Source organism: Gymnogyps californianus, chromosome 2 (genome assembly GCF_018139145.2).
Source record: "Gymnogyps californianus isolate 813 chromosome 2, ASM1813914v2, whole genome shotgun sequence".
NCBI classification, from domain to species: domain Eukaryota; kingdom Metazoa; phylum Chordata; class Aves; order Accipitriformes; family Cathartidae; genus Gymnogyps; species Gymnogyps californianus.
The window spans coordinates 143691370-143715804 of NC_059472.1; positions in this window are offsets into that span (position 1 = coordinate 143691370).

Here is a 24435-nt window from a genome sequence, read left to right on the forward strand (position 1 = left end):
CCCTTAGGTCTTCAGGAGGCCAAGTGAGTGACTACAGTCCATATTACTGGCTGTAAACCTTGATTGCCCCAGGCAGCTGACAAGCACTAGTTCAAAGGAGAAACTCCAACCAGTCTCTACTACTGTGCATATTCCTTTGGCATGCTGAGGCCTGGCTAGAACACCCTTTCTTTACCCTGGCCCTGCATGTGCACATATTGGGGAATCTTGTCCCTTCTGTTACATTTTTCCACAAAGAAATAAGACTTGGAAGCCTGGATTCAAATCTGCTCTTCTGTATGCTTGTAGCCAAGACATAACCAGGAAGCTGCATTTGGGAAGAATAATACTGTCATGGCCAGATAAAATGGGCAAGACTAGTTCTCGTCTGCACAGAAACAAATAAAAGTGGACCAGAGCCTCTTCTTGGGCTTCTTCTATGTTTCTGAGATACAGCCAAGAATCTGAGCCAGACTAAGATACAGTGAATTGCAATTATGTTTAGCTAATAAAGCTTTGTTCTTTTTTGCAACTATTACACAGAAGGATGTGCCAATGATATAGCTCATGAAGTAAGAGGCACTGCCAATTCCCTAGAAGTGCTGCAGACAGATCACTTTATACAAAGACCTCACTTGGCTACAATCTACTTAAATCATCACAAGAAGGAAAGTATGCCATCAGAAGGCTTAGTCCTTAAACTCTGCTGAAGAAAATCGAGTTGTCAGTATCACCACCAGCAATTAGCTTGGCTTTAGATCAATAGACGACCTCGGTACTTATCTGATCACCAGCAATGTTTTGTGAAGCAAACCAAATTCAGGCACAAGATCCAATATCCAGGGATTAAATCATGTTCCCACTAGACCAGTGGAGTTTGCTACCAAATTCAGTGGAAGCAGGAAGAAATTTGCCAGGTCCCATGGTTACAATCTTTGCCTTTCATTTCTCTGCAGCCAAAAGTGGCTTAAAAATACATTATCCTCCCTTGGATTTTATTTTTCCCCTGTAGTTTTTCAATAATTTAGTATCAACACTACTAGTATGTTTTTCCTGACAAAATCCTATTTGGTTTCCATTACAGAATAAGCTTGTAACCGTTGAGAGCAGTATTTTGGTAGATTTACCTGCCATAGACACATTTAATGTGCTCTAACCTTTCTCCAACCCAACTATATATTCACCCTTTCCTGTATCATTTAGAGGCTGTGAGCTCACTGGGGCAGAGACTTTACGAAGTGCCTTCAGACAAGACCTCCAGAGTGTGTTATCACAACAAAGATAAATCACTACTGATAAGATATTTGCTTAAATTACACTTTAGCTTGAAGGCTAAATACCATAAAAATATTGGAATAATACTGACAGCTTTCTAAAGAGTTCTGCATCTGATTGACATTAAAAAAAAGAAAAGTTTGTAAAACAAGGTTGTATCATGTAGACAGCTAAGGATGACAAGCTTTAAACCTCAGACTTTCTACTAAAAAACCCAAACATTTGCAGGCAACATGATCTATCATGTCTGCACAAGTGCAGGAATTACTTTAATGTCTCTAACAGAAGGGCAATTTAAGGGGAATTGGTTTTGAGTACTCCTCCTCCATTAGAGCCCAGCATGAAGTTTAACTTTTATCCAATGCCTGATTTGTTTTAATGCTGAATGATTCATGATGCAGTATAATTTCACGTCAGGAAAGCAGGATCCTTTTTTATTACTGTGACTAGATAACTGAGCCAAAAGATAATTTGAGTGAGTTTGTTGTTTGTTTTTTTCACTGGTGGCCTAAATGAAAATCTGATCTCAGTAATTTGAATCTAGGAAGTATTTCATTTTAAATACTGAGAATTCATGCATAGGTTTTAAACTATTTATCTTTGTGTGTTACAAGGTGCCCATGCAATGTTTTCTTTCTTTGAGATTATGGATATTTAAAGCTGCCTTTGCAAGTTTGATCAGAAAACAGACTGGTTTTTGTATTTTTACATATTAAAATAAAACTGTAGATTACCCCTGATTTCACAGTTTTGCCCAGGGTCTAATACTGCAGAGCAAGAAGCATCTTCATAGGAAAACAAGGTGTCTTCTCATTTGGTAGCTCTCATATTCTAGATCCTTGGCTTTAGAGTGGTGTCAACCACATGCTACATACTGGTTTGGAAGAAACTGTTTTCCAGGGGCCTATTTTCCTATTTTATTGTAGTAGTTACTTAAATAGCAAAAGTGACTTAGCACAACAGGCATCAGACAACTGCTTTCCAGTTGTAGCATTCATATTCTCAGGATATATTCAGCAGCAGCAATAAATTGTAGCAAGTAGTTTTAGGCTAGCTTTCATTATTTCAAGGACCTCATCTTGTTGTGCCTGCACAAATACCTTTTTGATAATCTCTAGGTCAAGAGGGTAATTACACGAGACAGTAATCTGTAAAAATGTTACAGTAAAATGCTACTCAATAGTTGGAAAAAACACCTAAGCTTGCCAATCTTTCCAGTCCAAGGGGCTAGATATGACAGAGTGAGATCTGTCTTGTGTACATTAGCTGTCTAAACAAAATCACATAGGTTTCTTAAAATGGAGAGGGATAAGTACCCTCAGAAGGTGATTCTTTCTATTTGCATTTTTAGCGAGAACCTAGACTTTAGGGAGGTAAAACTGGATCGGAGTCATCTCATTAACAAGTAGATACACAGGACTGGAACTATTTAGTCACCACTTCAATTTACCTAAGAATTCACTCTCTCTCTATCTACAAAAATACCTGTTTACATAACTGGTAATTTTGTAATAGAATATCCCTGGTAAATTGGTGATATGCTTTTCTCATTAGCATCTAGAATATTGCAGAAACTGCTTTTATTCCCTAAACAGGACAAGTAAGTCTATAAACATCTTATTTTGTCTGCAGACGTGTTCGTATTCTGAAGCATGTGAAGTGCAAGGCAGAACCATTTCTGCTTCGAGTTACTTTCGTTGTCGTACAGAGACTTTTTTGAAAACATAGGCAAAACCTGGCGGTTGGGACAGGGAGAGGGAGGTGTGAAGCAGATGCTGAACACAAGAGGAAACAGTCACTACATTTACACTGAGCTGAAGACGTGGCCAGGAGGCCAAATTTCCTGACTGCCTGTTGTTCATCCAGTAGAAGCCACTGGAAGCCACCAGCTGCAAGGCACCTTTCCCAGGGACACCAAGTGCAACCTGCTCACCAAAATGAGCCCAAAGGCTTGCCCTCCCGTTGCTCAAGCTACTCCTGCCTGCCCACCTCCACGTGCTTCATCTGCCCTTGTGGACAACCTCTGCAGATGAAGATCATCCCGGCACCTTTCCGAGGAAAACCCTACTGATGTCTGTAAATGCATCGGCATTGCCAAGCCTGATGAATTTAAAAGCTGTTCCTGAGACTCCTAAAACTGCTCCCAGGATCAGCCAGCTCAGTAAAAAGCCACATGAAAAGATTAATTCACGGGCAGCATTCTTTCATTTCTCATTGCTGACTGAGGTGTAGTTAATATGTAACCGTTGCTGGAAGAGATAGAGGAAAACTCTTGGGTAATATTTTCTCTCAACACCTTGAGTAAACAGGTCAATCTCCAAGACTGAATTTATTGGTAAAGTAAAGTAGCATCATCACTTGCTTACTCACAACACAACCAACACTTTAATCTAGCATTCTGCAATACTTGTAGGATGCACATAGTCTATGTGCTGGTTCAAAACCGTCACCAGATAGCTATTTTCAACCATCACCAGATATATACACAGGGTTTTTTGCTGGAAATGGAAGCTATTTGTTCACCTGCTAAGAGATGAAGAAAAATAACAGAGGGTCATTTCCTTTTGCAAAACATTGACAAAAATTTTTAATCAAAATTTTTTCCCAGCAAATAAAACTTCTCCAACTTCATCTAGTATAAATTCTAGTATAAAAACCACTACTGATATTTACTCCTTCTGCTTACAGTACTTCTGTGCCTGCAGCAGTTAACATGAAGATGAATAAACCCCATCCAACTCCTTAAAAACTGCAAGTTTGTTTCTGTTCTAAACGGATTCCATTTCTACATAGAAATGGTGTTTAGTGGAATTGCATAGCAAAAGCATGGAACTACATGGTCTTGACTATGGTTAGGTCAATTGTTATAGGCTGGAAGTTCTCTCAGGGGACATTGCTGGGGACAGAGGCCATTGCTTCATGCTTGTTTTGAATTCACCTGTTGTCTTGCTGGGGCCGCTGTTGGCCAGATACCAGTTAGAATAGTTTGTGTGAATCTGGCAGGGGGAATTTGGCAATTGAACTAGCGGGAAAAGAGATGATTAGGGACTATTTCTAAAGGTTATTTTAATACTAATAAAGAAATCACACTAAGGCCTACCCATCCTCTGCCCTTGAAAATAAGTGACATGGGATAGCCTTTGCTAACATATTTCTCTAAGTCCAATTCATTCACATTTTCCTATTGGAAATGATCCCCAGACTGTATTAATGCACTTGAACCAAGGTTCAAAGTTGAATGGCTGGATGACTGCTGATTGGCCTAGATCAGAACTGTGGTGAAGAATATGCCAATAATTAATTGTATAGGCGATTGTGTCACTAGTTTGTCCTTTGGCTTGCTGGTTCACCAGTATCAATGTAGCCCAGGAGAACTGGGCAGAACCATGGCCTGTTGAAACCAAAGGAATTCTGAGAAGTCTGGCAAGCTTGTGTTACACGCTCAACACATGGGAACAAGAAAACTCTTAGGGTAGTTTCCCCTTTGCTCAGTGTTTGTTAACACTCATTTGAATGCCAAGTGACTATTCAGTTCAACCATGTTTACAACTCTTACGATTTTTTATTTATGAGCATTCATACAAACAGGCTTTTTGTTCACACAAATGCTTGCTGAAGGGCTATTTTTCATATGAATACCTGCACTCAGAAGGAAACAAGAGTATTCACTCAGAGCAAGAATAATTGCTACTTCTTGCTATTTGCTGATTCTTATTCTCATGTTCTAAAAGTTGCCATCATGCATTTTACAAAACAATGCCTGGAAATTAGATGGCCAGTCACATGCCAAAACCAAAATGTCGGTAGATTCTGGCACTCCTGCTTAGGATGAGTAATAGCTCATGAACAGTTCTGTTGACCTCAGTGGGACAATTCAAAATAAAGCATTACTCTACCAGTCAAAGCCACAGAATCTAGCGCAAACCAGAAAAACCTGTAGACTGCATGCAAAAAGCAGCCACTCAAGCTCTGTGGTAAATACCTAAGGACATTTTTTTTGCAGAATGTCAGTCTCATTTTGTAAGCAGTCTCTATGCAGCGGCAAAGCTTTGTACATTCACAGAACATTCATCTGCCATAAATAACATCACAAGCTCTGTTATCCTTCCTTTTTTCCCCCCCAAGGGACAACAATCCTTAAAGCACCAATGTCACCTTCTGCCATACTTAAAGTTTATATGAAACTAAAAACATTAAACAAAGGATGCAAGTGAGGAAATGACAGAATTTGAGATGTAACCTGTTGAAAAATCTCATTTTATGGTGAAAGAAATCCAGCGTCTGATGCTGAAAAGCAGTAGGGCATCTGCAACCTCTTACTTCAGCATTCATTCCCTACTCAACATTCTCACTGCAAAGACTTCAGCCTCCTTCTTCCTAGGGACAAAATAGTTCGCATATAAAAAGATACTATTAAGGAAAAGTCAGTTTTGCACTCTGGGAATATTTTTCACTTTATAATTTGGAGCCAAGTAAATCAAATTTTGAGTGTTTGTTGATATCTCCAGTCTTGTTTTCCTCTTTCTGGAATTGGAGAAGCAGATTATAAACCCCTTTTCTCAGTATATCTGCCTCCCTCTCCCATACCCTTTAGGTCCTCCTGCAGCCTCACTTTCCAGTCCTCTTCACCTCCAGCTGGTCCTGCTTACCTCTCTAGCAGGCAGAGAGTGACCGCACATGAAGAGCCTACATCTATGCATTACTACAGTTCAAGAATCTGTTTTGTCTTCTCTCCCAGTACAGATTTCCTCTCTTTCCTCTCTAGAGCCTTTTTCAATACTCAGTGGAGTAAGTCATTTCACGAGGTACTCCCTGCCCTTCATCCCACCTGAGCATGCCTGTGCTCCCCAGCCTGCAGCTCTCCTACAACCTGCCTGTGCCTGGGGGGACCCAGACCTGTCTGATGAGGGTACCTTACAATAGGATATACACTGGCAAGATGTGCATAAGATTATGAGATAATTTCAACACTGTTAGTCACGAAAGTATGGAGAATTAGAAGCAGTCTGAGTTTTGCTGATTCCTCTAAAAATTGTAAAATATTATCAGTTTTAAAAGCTATGCTTTACCACATTCCCCACATAACCATAATTAAATGGACGGACATGCCTGTGTTTGATACAGAAGATTAAGTTTAATTACCGCTTTGTGCTATGAAAAACATTCGGGGGGGGGGGGCAGCGACGTATGCAAGTATGGTGCTAAAATTCAGCCTTCTGAAAGCATAACTTTAGCCCCCTGCAGTTGCCAGATAACATTTCTGAAGTTGTTGAGATATTAAAAGGGTGGCAGTTTATTATGAAGCCATTTATATTTTGTCAGACTGTTAACAAGATTTGTGTTATCTGCACCATGCAACAGGAAGGCTGCTGCAGAATCCATAATAACTTCTTACTATGTATGCCAAATTGTTGGTGCAATTGGCAAAGAGAGAAAAGGAATCAAAAGATTATATTAGTAACAGCCTACATGAGTTGAGAGCCAAGTTACCCAACCCTCTTTATACTGTTGCTTGATTAAATTCATACTATATCATCAGCCCATCAAACATTCAAATTATCACAGACTTCAATATTATACTAAACTCTTGCAGTTGAACAGGGTACAAGGTACATGCACTGCTGATTCCAAAACATGAAATTGTGGTTTTTTACATGTTTAACACACTTTGATCTACATATATTTAACCAATGATTCCTTGCATGACAATATAAATATGTTTAAGAGTATATAACATGTGTGCATCTATCTGTCTATACCTGCATATGCCCTGGTATATACAGTGTCATCCCGAGAATAACTGTTTCAAGTCATTATTCTCTTGCTCCTTTCTCTCCAGTATAGATCCTGAAAGATGTCATTTGTCACCAGCTTCCACTGTCTTCAGTCATCATTTGAAGTGATAAGTGCATCACAGTGAGACTCTTCATAAGGTGATAATATATCAACAGGGAGTTAATCTATTGATAGACAGAGAAATTGAAACTCTTAAGGCTAAATAGAGCTGACAAGCCATTGCAAAAATTATTTAACTCTTTTTGAAACAGGGACCTTGTGAAGTTAAAATGCTGACACTGAGCACTATCACCAGAAAGGCACTTACAGAAACGTTGTGTTTCTTGTACATCATGTGCTTTCAAAGTGCCATCATTTAGGGTTTAAAAAGCCATGCTAAATATGGTTTAGGATGCTCAGCACTTTGCAAAATTTATCTCAAAGAATGGAAGTTAAAAACTTCCCACGTTAACTTTCCTAATTTACTGGCACAAAACTGGCCAAGCAAGCAAGAATGGCAGGCACGGAACAGAACATAGGTACAAGGAAATTTTCCAGACTGAAACATAACAATAATCAGTCAGATTATGTATGGGGATTTCACTTACAATTCCCAAGACAAAAACCAAGGTGATTTGGGTTGAAGGACGAAACTTACTAATTTAGAGATAAGACTATATTTATGAATCTGAAGGCTATACATGCCTTCTAGACACCCAGTCCTGGACAAAGGAGACAATGCTGAGCTACAGCTAGTCATAGATATTCACCTCCAAACCACCAACTGGTGTGACATCTCCAAAAGGAGTGAAAGCAGTACCATATACACAGCACTCCTGCCCAGGCTGACCAGATTTAATAGCTTGAAATTGGTTCCAGATAGATTATGTCATTAACATAAATATGAATTGTAGCCAAGAGAGGGAGACAAAGAGGCAGTATGTCACAGCTGTATGCAGACACAGGCTAGAAGAACCTCTTAGAGACAGCAACATGGTCTTTTCAGCACCCTTTGTTGTAGGAGAGGCAGCAATCAAATTATATAAGCTGAAGAAGAGCATCTTGACCACACTGGGTCCTTCTCCTGTGCTCTTCAGGATGTCAGTCATTGCCATCTACTGGTTTGTAATTAGACAATTCTTCTTGTTCCTAATTCTAAGTTTTACATATAGACTACGAGTTTAGCAAAATCAGCTGCTCTAGAACCAACTACTTTATTGCCAACCTGATCACCAGTCCTTTCAGACCCTCAGTGTTCCTGAGCGTCTGATTTTTACAGATTCAGCATGCACAGAACTGATCAAGAATCATAATTTCTCTTCCCTATATCTGCCATGCCTGATTTCTGCTAGCTTACATTCCCCTTCTGAATTTCTACCAACCACTCCTAAGAAAGCGTTTTAAAATTTTGGAAGTTTGCAATGCACTCACTGGAACAAAACGATCCCTCTGGACACTTGATTATAGCTGGGCTGTTTGTTAATTCCCAAGTTCATGTAAAAGACTTTCAGAACAAACTTTACAATAAGTTTGTTTTAAAACATAGTATTGACATTCACTGTGCTAAAGATAATGGAAATGTTAGTTTAAAAAAAAAAAAAGTTATTTCCTAACATTTAAAAACTGTGTTATATATTCCAAAGTCCAGCAACCACACTCTCATATATACCTGTAGAAAGAAGGATTTGCCCACTAAAAAACCAAAATGTTGCCTCAAAATTTAACAAGATAGCAATTAAGTAGCTGCCTATATCACCACCTGATATGATATTGCCGCAGTGATTTCTGAAGATTTAGTAGAAGCAATTGAGTTCTATAATTATTGTTGACTTTCTGAATACTCTGACTTGATCAAAATCTTGATTTGAATTATTCATTGAACACCATGAATAGCACAATGTCAAAGCTAAATGAAGACTGGTTTCAGACTGTGGCCAAGTCTTTTTTTTCCACTCAGATTAGAGCTATAAATTCCTATAGATGAACATAGCATGTTTCACCCAGAGGTCCTTGTCTCTTTTAAAGCTGTAAGTAAGTCTAAACTCTTGTCTCAGCAACTTGGATTGATGTAGTTGTATTGGAGTTTCCTAGACATTTTTACATGCTGTGAAATACCTGTGGGAAGTTCTTCTTCTTTCCCCAGCAAAAGGCTAGAGAAAGTTTCAAAGAAAAACATTCTTCCAATCCATCTTTAAGCATTCACACTCAAAAATTTAGTACTCAAATCATGAAGTTTTTTTCTTCTTGTCTTCCTTTGTATAAGAAGCTTAGAAAACTTTTTTCAAACATCAGAACTGCTTGAGAAAATTGTATTTTAAATTTTAATTTAAAGCCACTAAGAAGTTTTTAGTAGTTTCACTCTTCTGGTACAGCTGTAGAAGTACAACCTAGTTCTTCACACCAGTTAGTTATATTAGTATAAGGTATATATTAGTATATTGGTAGATCTCTTTTTAGTTGTGAAGGTAAAAGGTGCCTAAACCAATGGATGGTGGTGGATGACACTGGTTAACTCTGCTGATAGAAAGTCATACATAACCCCAACCTAATACTAAAATGCTATTGAAACTCTCAACTCTCAGTGAGGACCAACTCTTTTCAGTATTGACGGGAAAAAAAAAATTAACAGGACAAAAAACCCTAGCAGGATTGTGTTACTGAATAGTTTCCTGCACAGCAGCTACAGACTTTGAGTAACGTTATCACAGTAGCTTGTAAACACTGATCACAGGCTCACCACTTTATCTAGCATGTGCTGAGCTCACAGTATACCCTAGCCAGGGTGGAAAGTGGAAGTAGTTCGAATAATTTCTAGCTTCTCTCAATTAGCAGAACTGAGATTATTCCTTGCCCAACATTACTACATAGAAATACTTCCCCCATCCAGGAGCTTGCTGATCTTCAGACACACCTGCTCAAGATATACTGATAGCCTTCATCTCAGCAATCTCCCAAAGAACTAGTTTCTACGTGGAACAGCTGTACATGGAAGTGTTGGCTTTTCTAGGTGGCATCTCCAGGCATCTGTTGCTTCAAATGCTAGGCAGAAATACAGCTGTCGAGAATATCTGAGTATTTACACACTGAAAGGTAAACTGGAAAATAATCATGGAAAAGAAGAATCAGGAAGTGCAAAGGTGAAAAAACATAGTACTAGTGGGAGCTGTGGGAAGATATTAAAGACTATCAACACCTGTATTGTATTATATAGTTTATAACCAATACCTTCTGCAGAGTAGCTGTGTTGCTGCCCTCCTTAAAGCAGGAGCAAGATTATACCTGTGATTTTATCAAGATTATACCTGTGATTTTATATCAAGAATCCTGGTTTCAAGTGTTTCAAAGTTAGGTCAGATGCTTTTATATGTATATCCGTGAATACAAAGCTGACGAGGCTCCAAGTCGGTTTTGTGTAGGCCACCTCTAAGCGAGAAGCCAGGTCAATGTGTTATCAGTGGGTTTATTAGCTCTAAGCCCGAGTAGCTAAACTGCTTTTGGAAGAAGAGCTCAGGATGCAGGTCTGTCTGCAAAAGTCATGCAGAAATACCATAAATCAGGAGGTCTTCATTGTCTTCAGTGAAGGCTTTGGATCAAGTTCATAAGATAGGTCACTGTGTATTTGGTGAGGTTTGGGGTTTAGTTTTTTGTTTTGTTGTTGTATTTGTAGTTTTTGTTTTGTGAAGGATGTCATTGTCTAAGAAAACCTGATATAAAACCTAGATTTCTAACTTTTTGACTGAGTACCAATTCTCCTTGGTACTTAACTGGAAAGTAATTTTAAAAATTAATGATTTCAAAAAGAAAGGAAAGAAGCTAGGCTGTATTTTAATTCTTCTCTTAGAAATGTGAATGATAGTTACCAGTCTTGAATGAAGTCTCCAGAATAAATAGCACCAAGTAATTATCCTATGTATTTTTCTTTAAATACTACTGGCAGTTTTCCTTAGCTGAATGTGTACAATAACATTTAAATTCCTCATTCCATATCCATATAAGCAGACGACGCCTTCCCATGAAGGCTAAGAAATCCTGATTTGATTAGTGAGAATCCTGTATCATCTCAACTGGCTTTTAATGGTGTGCTTTCCAAAGGCACCTTTCAAGGTCACTATTCAAATCCACAGATTCTTCAGAACTGCTGACAATGACCTGCAAAGAAAGTTTTCTTAGGAATTCAGATTATATACGCTACTTATCACAGAAAGAAGTAGACGAGGAAAGCTATAACAAATCCCTGCAGGCCCGTCTATTCACATGCCTTCAGCAGTTATTTATAACATGTTCCGTGCCTTATCAGGTGCACTTTTGTAAATGATACAGTATTTTGAACACAATACTGTGTACGTCTTCTATGTATATTTTATTGCTCATTCATTAAAGAGTAAGATGGATGAGAGCAACTCCATAAGCTGTGCTCCTGTCTACTCTTAGCATTCTCATTTTGACAGATGAATGAGGCGTAAAGGCTGCGAAGCAGAAGGGGCACTCTTTAGTAATCCATTAACAAGCAAGGATTATGACTTCCCCCAGCAAGTGAAGTGACAAGTGTGTACCAATTTTAGCCGCTGACAAGCGATAGGACTGACATTAGACATATTCCGTTCTGCATGCTTTTCCTACACCAATAAAGATTGAGTGGACTGTTATATTAACTCAAAATCAGGTTCAATTGCTTTAGGTACCTAAAGTGTATGTAATATTCATGTTTATCTGCATCAACAACCTGACATCTGTGATCATTCTTGATCACTGGAATACCAGCTTGAATGACATTCACTGCTAAATTCACATTAACAAAATGATATTTTGTTGTCTAAAAAAAAATCAAGTAGAAAGTGTTGAGTGTGTCAGTGCTAAGTTTCCTCTATTGTGAAAATCTAGCAAATAGATTGACCCTGTTTTGCAACATCTCTGTAAATGTACCATTTAAAAACATCAGTGGGAAATGAAGGTGGGAAATCTTTGGATATGTATTGAAGTAGAAAACATTATTTCGTCTCAGTTTTGGCACTATTACCCAGGTTATAGCTTGAGTATTTTCCAGTACCATTTTAACTAAGGGATCAAATAGAAATATTTACATCATAATCATGCCTGAAGTTCATGAAAACAAGGAAAGGGGCTGGTCAAGGGGCTAGGAAGGCGAAACGATGCCTTATTTCTCCTTAAGTGTAACTGAAGAGTCAAAGTCTGTTGCTCAAACCCAAATGAGCAGTCTGTGCTTGGAGGAGAAAGCAGGCTTTTGACAAATAAGTAGCTCTGGCAAGAGAGCTTTGGGGGAAAACGAAGATGAAGCTGGACGTAAACCTCCTCCATTGCCTTTCCAGGTTTGATCAGGCAACTTTTGCCACGTGTGAAGAGACTCCACAGTTATTTGTTTCCTAATAGACATAATAAATAGTAGGACTGATGAGAACTACTAGGCTAGGCATTAATAGGCTCACCACACCCAGTGAGTGTTTGCTGGACAGGCAGTCATCAGCCAGATGGGGAACGGTTGGTCTCCATTGCTTCTTGGAGTGGGCTGACCCTTGATGTTGCTGAGCTGGCAGCTTCCTATTCTTTGTTTTCTCTCTTAGGATTTCATATCTTTTCATGTCAACATTTTTCTTCTTGAATCTTTGAACTGCTGCCTATCCCCAACTCAACAATCTTACCTTTGTCTGCAGTTTTACCTTTCTTATCTCACATGGCTCCAGGCTACGTGCTTTTTCTCAGCTCTCTCACAACCTAGCAGTCTACTTAGGAGTATAAGCCAAGGTTATGCAGCTGTGTTGAATCGGAGTTGGCCTTGGATCATAGGCAGCTCAACACCAGGAGGAGAGTGACAAGGGCCAGAGAACTACAGGGATTTGTCCCCACTTAATTAGGAATAGGAACTTTTCAGTTCGAGGCAAACAGGACGTTCGGAAAAGTTGAGGGAAGAGGAAGAGAAATTCCCATTGGATCTCAGCACAAGGGCTGGACTTTCAGGCATCTGCCCCCTGCTCTCTTATGCTTGGTTTCTGTCCCCATGCTAAACCCGATGAGCAATGAAACGGGAATGCAAAGAAATCATAAGGAGAAGACAACCTGTCTAGCCCTGAAACTGAGCTCTGCTACGTGAATATAACATTAGTTAATGGCCCAGTAACCACATAGTGCCCACAGCATGTTTAATTAAACTAGACCAACACATCTCCCACATAGCCATATATTGGAGTTGTGAGGCCAAAAGAAAGGTCACTTTCCAGGGCTCCCTTCTCTGCCAACCCCACTGATTTACCACTGATCTATCTCTAGTGTTTGCAAGAGATATACTGAGCAAAGGATTTAGTCCTGATCCTCTGAAGAGTAGTACTCACCAGGTGCCCTCAGGTGCAAGTCTGTGATCTGCTTCTTCTTCCTTACAGCAGGGCCATCACATCGCATGTTGTGAGTGACATTTTTACTCTTCAGTCCTGATCTAGAGACCAGGTAAGGCAAATAAGACTCAATGTGCACTCTGCATCCTCCTACTGTTGAGACATGCAGTCTTGGTACAGTTGCATTCACAAAAAAGAAGGGCCACAAGCTTATGCTAATTTATCCTCATTGCTAGGAGCCTTTACACAGTGATCAACAGATAAATGCATACTGATATAATAACCCATTCTTACCTACCCAAAACTCATATGGAACTGTGTGTGTGTAGATGTGGTAAAGGGTCACAGCAGGAGTACCAGGTCACCCAGAAGTTCTCTGCCTTTGGAGAAATTTGAGAGTCAATGTAATTAGCTTTTGGACCATGGATAATACTGCTGTCATATTGCCACGTTAACATGTTTGACTAGGATTTGTTGAATTATTTTATACTTTAATGCATAAGAAAATTATGTGCTCTCTCTTAAATTATCATTTCCAGTATCATTATTTTAAAAGAGAACTTCTTGTTATTAATGACTTCCATAGAAGAAACTTAATAATAAATAAGATCTCTTCTATTTTTTCCCTTGTACTAATTGTTTGTTAGTTTGAAAATAATCAAAACCCTCTTACTTATCCTCAGTAAGACAGATTTTTAATTATAGATCCATGCAAATGCACACACCCACCGCATTATAAATTTGACCCCAGGAATGTAAATTCTTTCGTTATTTATGTAAGTAAGCTTTTCTTTAGGTTCTAGAAAACTAATTACATTTTTAATTATAGAATATCAATATTTTGTTTTTCCATATGAATATACTGGAATTTCATCCAGTTATAAAATCTGCAACCTACAATTAACGCATGTATTCATTTCCAAAATGGAAGTTGGATGGGATTCAGATTTTACACGAGATACAAAAGCTGATGTTCTGGACTAAGAAATCAGACTGCACTGCATTAATTATTTAGTTCAATCATTTGTATTTCACTAGTAAAAATAGGTTCTCTCACTTTCTTCTCTTACAGCTGTAGGTGTTCTACTTAAATCTAGTGCCTCCCCTGACTAGCAAAGTAAAATGAAAAACTCAATAAGTATGTTAATGAAACAGAACTTACCTTAATTACCTCATACTTTTATGGAGCTGTAGACAACATTACTATTCTTGCTTTCCATTTTCTCAGGGTTAAAAACAGATGTCAGATTTCTTTGTTCACTCAAAAACATTAGCATTACACATTAACATCCAGATATGACCCAAAGGGTCATTGGTCATGCTTCAGCTAGAGAACTTGTTGATCAAGTTTGGTTTTGTCTTTTACATTTTCCTGCTTTTCTTCTAGGTTTGCATTTTTGAAATAACGTGCAAAAGATCACTACTCTGAAACCAGACTCGTGAAGTAAAACATAAATATGAGTAATAACCACAGGATCATGAGAGTGTGTATGACGATAGAGACAGTATCTTTAAGACATCCCAGAAAACGAGCCTTTTTTTACACTGAAGCCCTGGTGACTGCTATTCACTCTCAGACGGAACCAGACACAAAAGACAGCCCTCTGCCTTGGATGCTGAGGCCCAGCCAAAGACTTAGGTGTCTCACTGCCAAATAAGGTGCCTTTAGTCAAAAAGCAGATTCTTAAAACACTGACTCTGCTGATTCCTGTCCCTGTTGCTTGTAACTGGGGGAAGTTAGCTATGTTTTCACTACAGTTTCCTGACCGTCTCAAGCTATGATCCTCGTGGGACACAATGGCTTTGGTTGAAACAGAAGAATTAAGGAAACAGATATCAAATTTGTGACTCATGAACGGGGCTTTAAACACTCTGTCATGACACCAGGTATCCCCCCATCACCTGTTCAGCCCACAGAGCCAGACTCAGGCCTCCACTGAACACCTGAGAGAGACAGGTCTTAAGCCAGCCATGAGAACCCTTCACTCTTAGCAATTCAAGCTTCACCCTATCATGATGGCAGCTAAAATCATGTGAAACCCTAGAACTGACCTGGAAAGAAAGGATCCTTAATGTCCTTTAGAAGAAATATCTTTTGCTCTGCAAAGTTTTCACTGACGGGCAAAGACAACCACATGGCTTTTTGGGGAGAAACATGGTATCCAAGACTGATCTCCATCATAGTTTTGTTTGAGTTTTGCAATAATACAAGATGCATCATTTTGTGTTGAATATGAAACACTACTACATCTGGAGTTTAGCAGATTTTAACTCAGTATGTTTTGCATTTTACCTTCTATCTACAGGTTAACTTGGATAAAAAACTTAATATAAAGACAGCTTATCAAGCCTATCTGAGATATGGTACTAGTTGTGGATCACTCAGCCAGTGCAGAAAAGAAAGTGAGGCAAGTCTAATTTACCATGTGCCTACCAAGGAAAGAGTCAGGTTAATGGGGTTTTTTAGGTTTTTGAGGTCAGGGAAATACAATAGTCATGTATGGAAAGACAGAGTCTGAGACCTAAAGATCTCCCAGTCAAATAATATTTGTATTAATCACTTTGTTGGCTTTTAATTTTTCTTGCTCTGAAAATACATGCAGGTATAAAAATGTAAATGTGGAGATTCCTGACAAACACAATACTACACAATGCCAATTATAAAGGAAATTAAATTGTACATGAAGCAGAAGAAAATTCCTTGTGACATTATACTGGAGGGAATGATAAGAGAGCTATAATTACATTATAGAAAGAGATGTAAGTTTTCTGTTTTAAATGTGATGAGAATAAGACATTAAAACCTCACAGATGGATGATAGACGACAGAAAATAAAATTAGGTGTACTCATAATGTAACATAATGTTAGGTTGCTGTTATTGTACTATGACTAGAGCATTGCATACAAAAAAGCTGAAGTGACCAAAATGGAAATCACAATAAGTTATGATTTACACAATTCACTGATTCATTCTACGTCCTTGGGCAAATTGTTTAAGGACTAGTTTTCGAAAGGTCAGACATGCAACTAGGCATGCGAACATGTACTCCTGTTTGCACGCATAATACATGATGGAGGGCAAATTGACATAGGAAAATGGCCGCTTATTTGCCTGAGTTCAGTGTGAGTTCACTTGAATCAAAACTGAGTAAAAACTCAGGATTTGGCACCCTACATAAATTGCAGAAGAATTCAATCACATGGACAGACTGTGATATTAAATACCTATTGTCAACTTTCATTTGAAATGTTTCAATTTTTTCATGGATCATCCCTGCTTAGGTAGTCCGCAGTTCCTCCTTCTATTAAAAATAGCTGAGTGTCTGATTATTCTCTTACCTGTTTTTCATGTGATCTAAGTTTGTTTTCTATTTCTAGAAAGAAACCCCTAGATACCTGGAATAACACCTGCGTGCAGCAGAACTTGGTAACAAAATAAGTGAAGCTGATGACATCATCTCTACAGAAAGCAAAAAAAAAAAAAAGTTAGATAATACAGGAGGGCTTTCCCTGTCTTTTAAAAGTCTATGTAGAAATTATTATATGCACTATATGGGTCTGCAGTTTCAGTTGTGGCAGGCTATACTCTTAAAAAGGCCTTTAGCTCTGCTACAGGACTGAATCACAGTAATAACAGAAATATCTTATTATACAGGGGACAAGTGAAGCTGACTATGTGCAAACTACTGTAAAATTGCTACAGCTAAGAATATGGAAACAATAGAAGAAAGTTTTCTTTTCATTGGTTTTAAGCTAATGGTGTCCACAAATCACACCAGATGAACTGAGCCGTACTGTCTTTCTAATAGTTATAAAGTTATTACTGACTCAAATTGTAACTGAGAAGGGTTAGTGTAACCCCCACGGTGACCATTTACTTGAAAATTATCTTTCCCAGTAAGACTTTGGAGTTCACACTTAGAAACTCTCTACTTTTGCAGAACTTATGTGCATATTTTATTTTCCATACTGTTAATTTTATGCTTAAATGCTGTAGTCCATTTTCTTTAACAAGCTCTGTCTCTGGGAGCAAGTTGTCATTAACAGTTAATTCTAAACCCATGAGCATCTTTCACTTGAGTGTTTACTGGAGATTGCCGTTTTAAATGCTTTTAAAGTCATGCTATAGTCCAGCAGTGCTAATTTTGGGCTCGATAGTTGGCAAGGTATATCAGCACCTGGTTTTGATGTACCAGAATGTGATTTTGAGCACTGGAACTGTTCTAGGCACACTGGAATTCAGTCTCAGGTACTAGTTCTGATATGGGGGTACGTGAACCTGAATTTGGGCACATAATTAGTGTGTTAATACATTCTTCTGCCCAAGCTAACTAGGTTCATTTTTTCTGTGATTAAAACACTGGACTGAGAAACAGGGAATGCAGATTAAGGTCCAGACTGTGACAGACAGCTTTTGAAAAAAATGAATTGAAAGGTGAAAGGCAAAAGCTTCTTAAAGATTCATCGTTAAACTGAACCCAGGGGTAATCATTAGAGGTTCTTCCTCTTTGCTCAACCTGCTTGAGCCACTGGTTCCCAAATACAAATCAGGTATAAGGAAGACAGTTCAGTGGCAACAGAGATAGAAAACATGAGCAAAGTCATGAATTTAAAAGTTTACATTTGATGTAGAGATAGGGTCCACTGAAGGTTTACTGTTATATATGAGTATGCATGATTCCTCCTAGCCTCTTTGTTGAGGTGAGTGCGATGGTTTTGGATTGGTGAGTAGAAAATCATTTGTTGCAATCATTAATACAGTTGTGATATCTTGATGGGGTTGATGGGTAGAATTTATGTCAAGGCTGGGAACATCTCAGTCTTTTTACATAGATGCATAAAAATTGATGGCATTTTATATGTGGTACCATCTGCTTTTTATAGGTTTTGTCTTCTCTGGATGTTTTTGTTTTAATTTATTCTCCCTGTGGAATTCATTTCTTTAACGTTGAGCTTGTTAATAGGAAGAAAAAAAAATATTGCTCTATATATAATACAGATAAATTATACAGTCAATTGTATAATATGACTGTTTGAGTGGATTTCGTTTCTGTTGAGAAGGTAAATAAAAATAAGATTTGTAAAAAACAGCTGAAATGGCCTGATTTGCAGAAACACCTAACACTCCAATTCCCACTGTCTACTGAAGAAATTTTGGGCAGCTCCAAGAATCAGTTCCCTCATTGTTATGGGGAGATTATTGACCTTATTGACATCATTCACCTTCTCTTTCAGCTCAGAGTACACTGCCCACCTCACAATCAATTTCTCTCTCATATTTCTGCCCACAGCAGCAGGCATTATTGCCTGATGGGAACATTGTAATCAAACTACACCAATGTCCTCCAAACCTTGAACCTGTGCCCAGGCTGTGAGTCTGGTGCCTCCGCTAATTAACTATTCTAAATTTAGCTGTCAACATTAATTAGGAAAGCCATTGTCTCCAAATATGTGACCTGATAAAAGGAGACAGGAAAAGCATCTAGGACCAGGAAGGCGTGAAGCACCAGCTTTGGGTTTTTCATGAGCTTCAGCTTCATATTGGTGGAAGTTAAGGATGTCCAGTCCCTGGTGGGATGGGGTGCAGCAGTGCCTTCCCACCTCTACAGTGCTTAAATCCTGACTTCTGTCAAGTCCCTTTCTATTGTCTCATCCTGTAAGCAAACAGGAGGGGAAATAGAGAGGAAGAATGTGTACAGTTATCTCTGCATTTTCTACTAACGAACCAGAGAAGTTGGCTGCACAAAGTGTGTGCTCACACTGGGATCCATGAGAACCACTACGCTCATTAAATCTAAACTAACTTGGGCACCACAGCACGGGCAGCATACAGGCCACAGTAGGATGCAAACAATGTCTAAGATCCTAGAGTCTGCCTTGAGCTCTCTCCTGCCCCAGCTGCACCACCACCAGTTCACAAACAAGCCAGCAGAAAGCTAGCTCAGGCTGTGCTGTCATCAGATGCTGCTCTCTGTTTTGCTCTAGGACAATGTACCTTTACTACATTCATTCAAAAAGGGTGGTAACATTATATACTAATCTTTAAAACAGAATTTTCAATAGGAAACTATTGTTGTTCAGGATATTTAAAATATAACGTAGCAAGATTTTGTACGTGATTACTGCTGGTGAGATACACTGAAATGGTTACTCTGGAACACAACAGTTACACTGAAATTTGTAAGAAAGAGAAATGAGGTAATTCTGCAGTGTCTCAAAATTAAAAAATGATTGATTGTGAAGATCTCACACTGAAATATTTCTCAACTGATTAAATCGTCATTTATCTATCTAATTGTGGGCTTTCTAGATAGAATCATTAGGTGTTTTCTATATAGCAGGAAGAAAAAAAAAAACCTGCCAAATTCTGTTTCTCAATTGTATAAGATAACTTTGCCGTGGAGCTGTGTCATAATTAGGCTTATACTACTAGGTAACATATAGTCTTAACTGAATTATTTGTGGCAGTCAAAACAATGGAAGACAATGAGGAACTTAAAGAAAGTCTAAATATTGTGAAAAGAGAATTGAAATAATATGAAATTAATTTTAACATAAATAATCATAAAATAATACATATACAGAGAAAGGAACTGTCTTTGATGTCAGTATACATCAGGATAAAATGTGATCTCTCCCCTTCCAAGAGGAAGCTCTAAGTGAGAGCTTATTGTGAATGATCTTTAACACACATGTAAGACAGATACAGCTGTAAAGAACTCACAGCCTAAGCAGCTATTATGCTCACAAACAAGCTTTGTCGAGGCAACCTCTCTTTGAACTCCATCCCCTCCTTATTCACGCGCTGAAGCTCCTTCCATTCATTTCTGTTGCATCCTACTCATCAAGGACTTTCAGCAGCAGAAGCTAGTAAAGCTTGGGCATATTTTTCTCTGTCATAAGATGCTCCTCTTGTCCTGCTCTTACTACAGAGGAGCTTACAAACGTTTGAGGCAAAGGAGCACAGTAGAAAGTCATTCGTATATTTACTGGTTCAGTGTGCAAGGTCAGCTGTCTGGTATGATCTTCTTCAAATTACCTTGCAGTTACCATGTGGTAGGAGTTTGCTGGCAGTCAGTAGTTTTCATCAGCTACTTCATAGTATCCCATATATATGTTCTTACCTGGGGTAACTGCAAGGTCATTTGAACTGACCCATATACTCATATCTACTTATGTATAAAACAGAGAGGTTTTAGAATATTTTGCAAACCACCACAACTTAGATTCAGGCTGTGTTGGAGTCCAATAAATGCAATGTATTTTTTCATGCATATGCATTTCTTTTCATCGACACATTCACAGAATGGATTCTCGCAGAAACCATTCTTTCCAGTATATTTACAAAGGCTCTTCTCTATTCCTCATCTCTTTATGAAGTGTGTAACTACTATCTCTTCTCTCTTTAAAAAAAAAAAAAAAAAAGGAAAAGCATAGCTTTGACTTAAATCTGGTTTTCTCACGCTTTTGCAGGGAATTTCCTTCCTTGTTCATCACCAAAGTCCCTTCACTCAGGTACACCAGAAACAGTTATGACTCCCTGAGTTCACAGGTGAAAAGAAGAACAATTAAACTGTAATTGTTTGCTCACCCTGTTGCTGAGAGTGATTCTCATTATGTGGGGCAATGGCTATTAAGACAATAGTTCCTTGTGTTCAGTCTCTGAGAGTTTTGCCTCAGTGGAAATAAGAGTGAAAGGAAAAAATAATAATACAGCAACAAATGTCACACCATAACAACTTCCCCTCATCTAGAATTTACACAAGTATCCCAGTAATTTATCTTCATTACTCTAATCTACTTATAACACGCTTCATATATTTTGACTTTTAGTGCAGATGATATTATTTTATGATCCGCTCATCAAGCCCGCATTGAGGTTTAACAGCTGAACACTCAAAAAAGTCTAAAATGTATATTGTGTACAAACCACAAGGACGAGAGAAACTATTGACACTGCCTATGTGTGTGCCTGCATATAGGTACTACTTACATTAGAAAGAGCTTGCAACACAAGGGAAAAACAACCAAGCTAATATGTTATTTGTAGTAGATTTTTGTTTTCACACAAAGATAGGAACTGAATTTTATTGTTTCGTTGAAGGGCACTTTAACAGCCAAAATGATATTTAACTTCCAGAATGAGACTTGAATGTGATACATATTTTATTTTTAGTCTCTGCAGACCAAACATCAATCATTCTGTCCATGTTTGAGAGGAGATGAAAGAGCAAACAACAGAGCAGAAGGATACTGAGGCTAAAACCTCTCAGACGTTTGTGAATATACAAGTCTGTAAATATTGATGATTCTTGGCAATAAAAAACATTCCTATCAATTTGACTCCAGGGAGCAGGGAAATTAAACCAGATTTCACAAGCCTTCCAGCATTAATTGAATAATGAGATCAATTAGCAATTCCACTAAATTATTAAGTGAGTCTCATACATACAACCACATTATCTCATACCTTCCTCCTTGTACGCAATGCAGCTTGCCAGGGTAATCAAGCCCACAGTACTAGCAGACACAGAAGTGACCATTTTTAACATGTAAGAAAGCACAGAAATTGGATTTCAAGGATAGGAAATTCATGAAACTCAAATGAGTTTCTTCCAGTAAAAGTTCATGGTTTGCCTTACAAGTCCTACAGTTACTAAAAGAATAGAGTGGAAGCTTTGATGTGCTCTCTGCATGACTGGCTATATTAGTCCAAATAATAACAGCTTTACTCATTCAAAGTTCCTGTTAGCAAGACTGGAGCTTTTGCCTGGGTATGTTTTATGGATACAGATTTTTAGTTTGGATTTAAATCACCTGTGTGGAGCACCACCACTAAGGAAAAGCATCTGCTGCCCTGAGATACGTATGTCTTTCAAAGGATGTCAGTTCACCCCTCAGTTACATGAGTGCATTTTACTGAGAGATCGGTGGGAGGTACAGGACTGCCAGCACCGTAGGGTTCTCACTTTGGGTGGAGGCTTTCACGTCTCTCCACAAGGAAAATGGTCCAATCTGTGTTGCCTGCCTTTTTCTTCTTCCTGTGAAGAACAATGAGGCAGAATTTTTTCATACAAAAGTACCTCTTTTCTCACTGCCTGCCATGGATGAAGCTTTCCCTGCAGCCTTTCCTTTTCCTCAGGCAATGAGTTTTTCTGCCCTGCACTTGGAGATGCAGCTTTTACGCTTTCTTTTTGCCAGTAGCGGGGAAAGGAGAAAATGAGAAGAGAACATTTTGCTTGCTTGGACTCAGGAATCCAGCTGGTAGCACACAGAGGGAGGGAAAAGGAGCCGAAGTCTATGTTTAAAGAAGGGGAAAAAGCTACGGCAGATGGGAATAGCACCAGCAAAATCTTTGTGATGGTTTCAGATCACAACCTCCTAATTCACGCTGAAACACGGCAGATTTTAAACAGTGAGGGAGATTTCAGGGAGTACAGGGCAAAGAGCATGTTATACAGGGGCAAGAGGCCTTTGAGGGAAGTTGAGGTTAAATCATAAGGAAGAGTTTCTAGGCATATGCAGAAGCTTTAGCCTGGTCAGCAGATACTCTACTAAGGTCTTTACTCTACTAAACTCTAGGCTGGAGTTTGGCCTCGGCTGGAGCTTGTAACCAATATAAATTCTCCTGTGCAAACAGGGGTCTCTGCAGTTTGTGCTCTGGGTCGCACCAGGTTACTATGAAATCAGAGCTGATTTCCAACCTAGGAAAGGACCAGATTTGTGCAAATTAGAAAGTATATGCTTTTGTCCAAAGATATTCTTAGATGGGCAGTTGTAACTAAGTGCTGAGAGCAGAATTAGCCTCCAGGAACAGGATTAATCAAATGCCTCTGCAAATAAATTTGCTGGACTTCTACAGTTGTAGGCAATATAGCAAGAGCTCTTTGAATTTACATTAAAACTACACTAATTCTTTAAACTAGTCAAATTTAATTGCATATTGTACTTTATCATGCAAATAACTGTGTTTTCTTAATATGTACTGAGGGAGAGAGGGAAAAAATTACTTCAGAGCTTCCAGTTAAGCATAACAGATGAGAATCAATGACATCTTGGAAATAATTTCAGTGCAGATAAGGCTGGGAACTTAATGTGTTCAGTAACCCTTAACTTTCCAAAATAAGCCATTAGAAGTGCAAGCCACATTACGCATCCCAGGAATCTGTAAGAAATCTAATGACAGAAAAATATTCTCACTGAAGTTCTTGTTATTGATTTCCATGTTTCATTAAATGCATTAAAATTCTGCTGGCAGTGAGTCCTTCACTATTGCAGTAACAGGCACTCTATAAATGTGATAGAAAACCACAAATTTGGAGTCACTCCACATCTGCACTTGTGTAACACGATGAACCTGGCCCTGCACCTCATCTGCACTGAGTGAATTCTGGTAGCAGTGGAACAGCTAAGAGCTAGCAGTAGCAGCTCAATACATGTGTTCAGTCTACTCATGTATCAGTGTGCAGCTCTGCTTTTTAATTTTTATCTCCCACATGTGCTGGACAAAGAATTTGTCATTGATGTATTCATTGGAGAGGAAAAATACTGGAATTATGACCTCTTTTGATTCAATTCACTAACAGTATTGATTTTCTAATGGAATCTGAAGTGAGCTTCAGTTGATTGACATCAAGGGGGAACAAAAGTTGTCACAGTGCTGAAGAAGGAAACAAAGAAAATCATAACCTTATTCTAAAAGAGGTAGTGATATATTATAGCAGAGGTGAGAGCTCTGGTGTACACATTCCAAAAGTGTTATTTATTCAGATTTCTGAAGAAATCACCATACTTCTTTTTTTTTTCTAAATTTATCCTTTCTCACTTGGTGCTTGTTATCTTGAGGAGGGCAGCAGAGCTCCAGTTATCTAGAAGGTGCTCTGCTGGCAGCAACAGAATGAATTTCCTTCTGTTTCCTTAACATTTCCAGCTAAGTATTTACCTTTTTCTGTAGCCAATATATAAATTACTTTATGTGATAATGATCGTAATAAGTAAAATTTACTATTTTTTATACATCACTGGACAGGACTTGTGGAAAGGGGAGATATTTTATGATA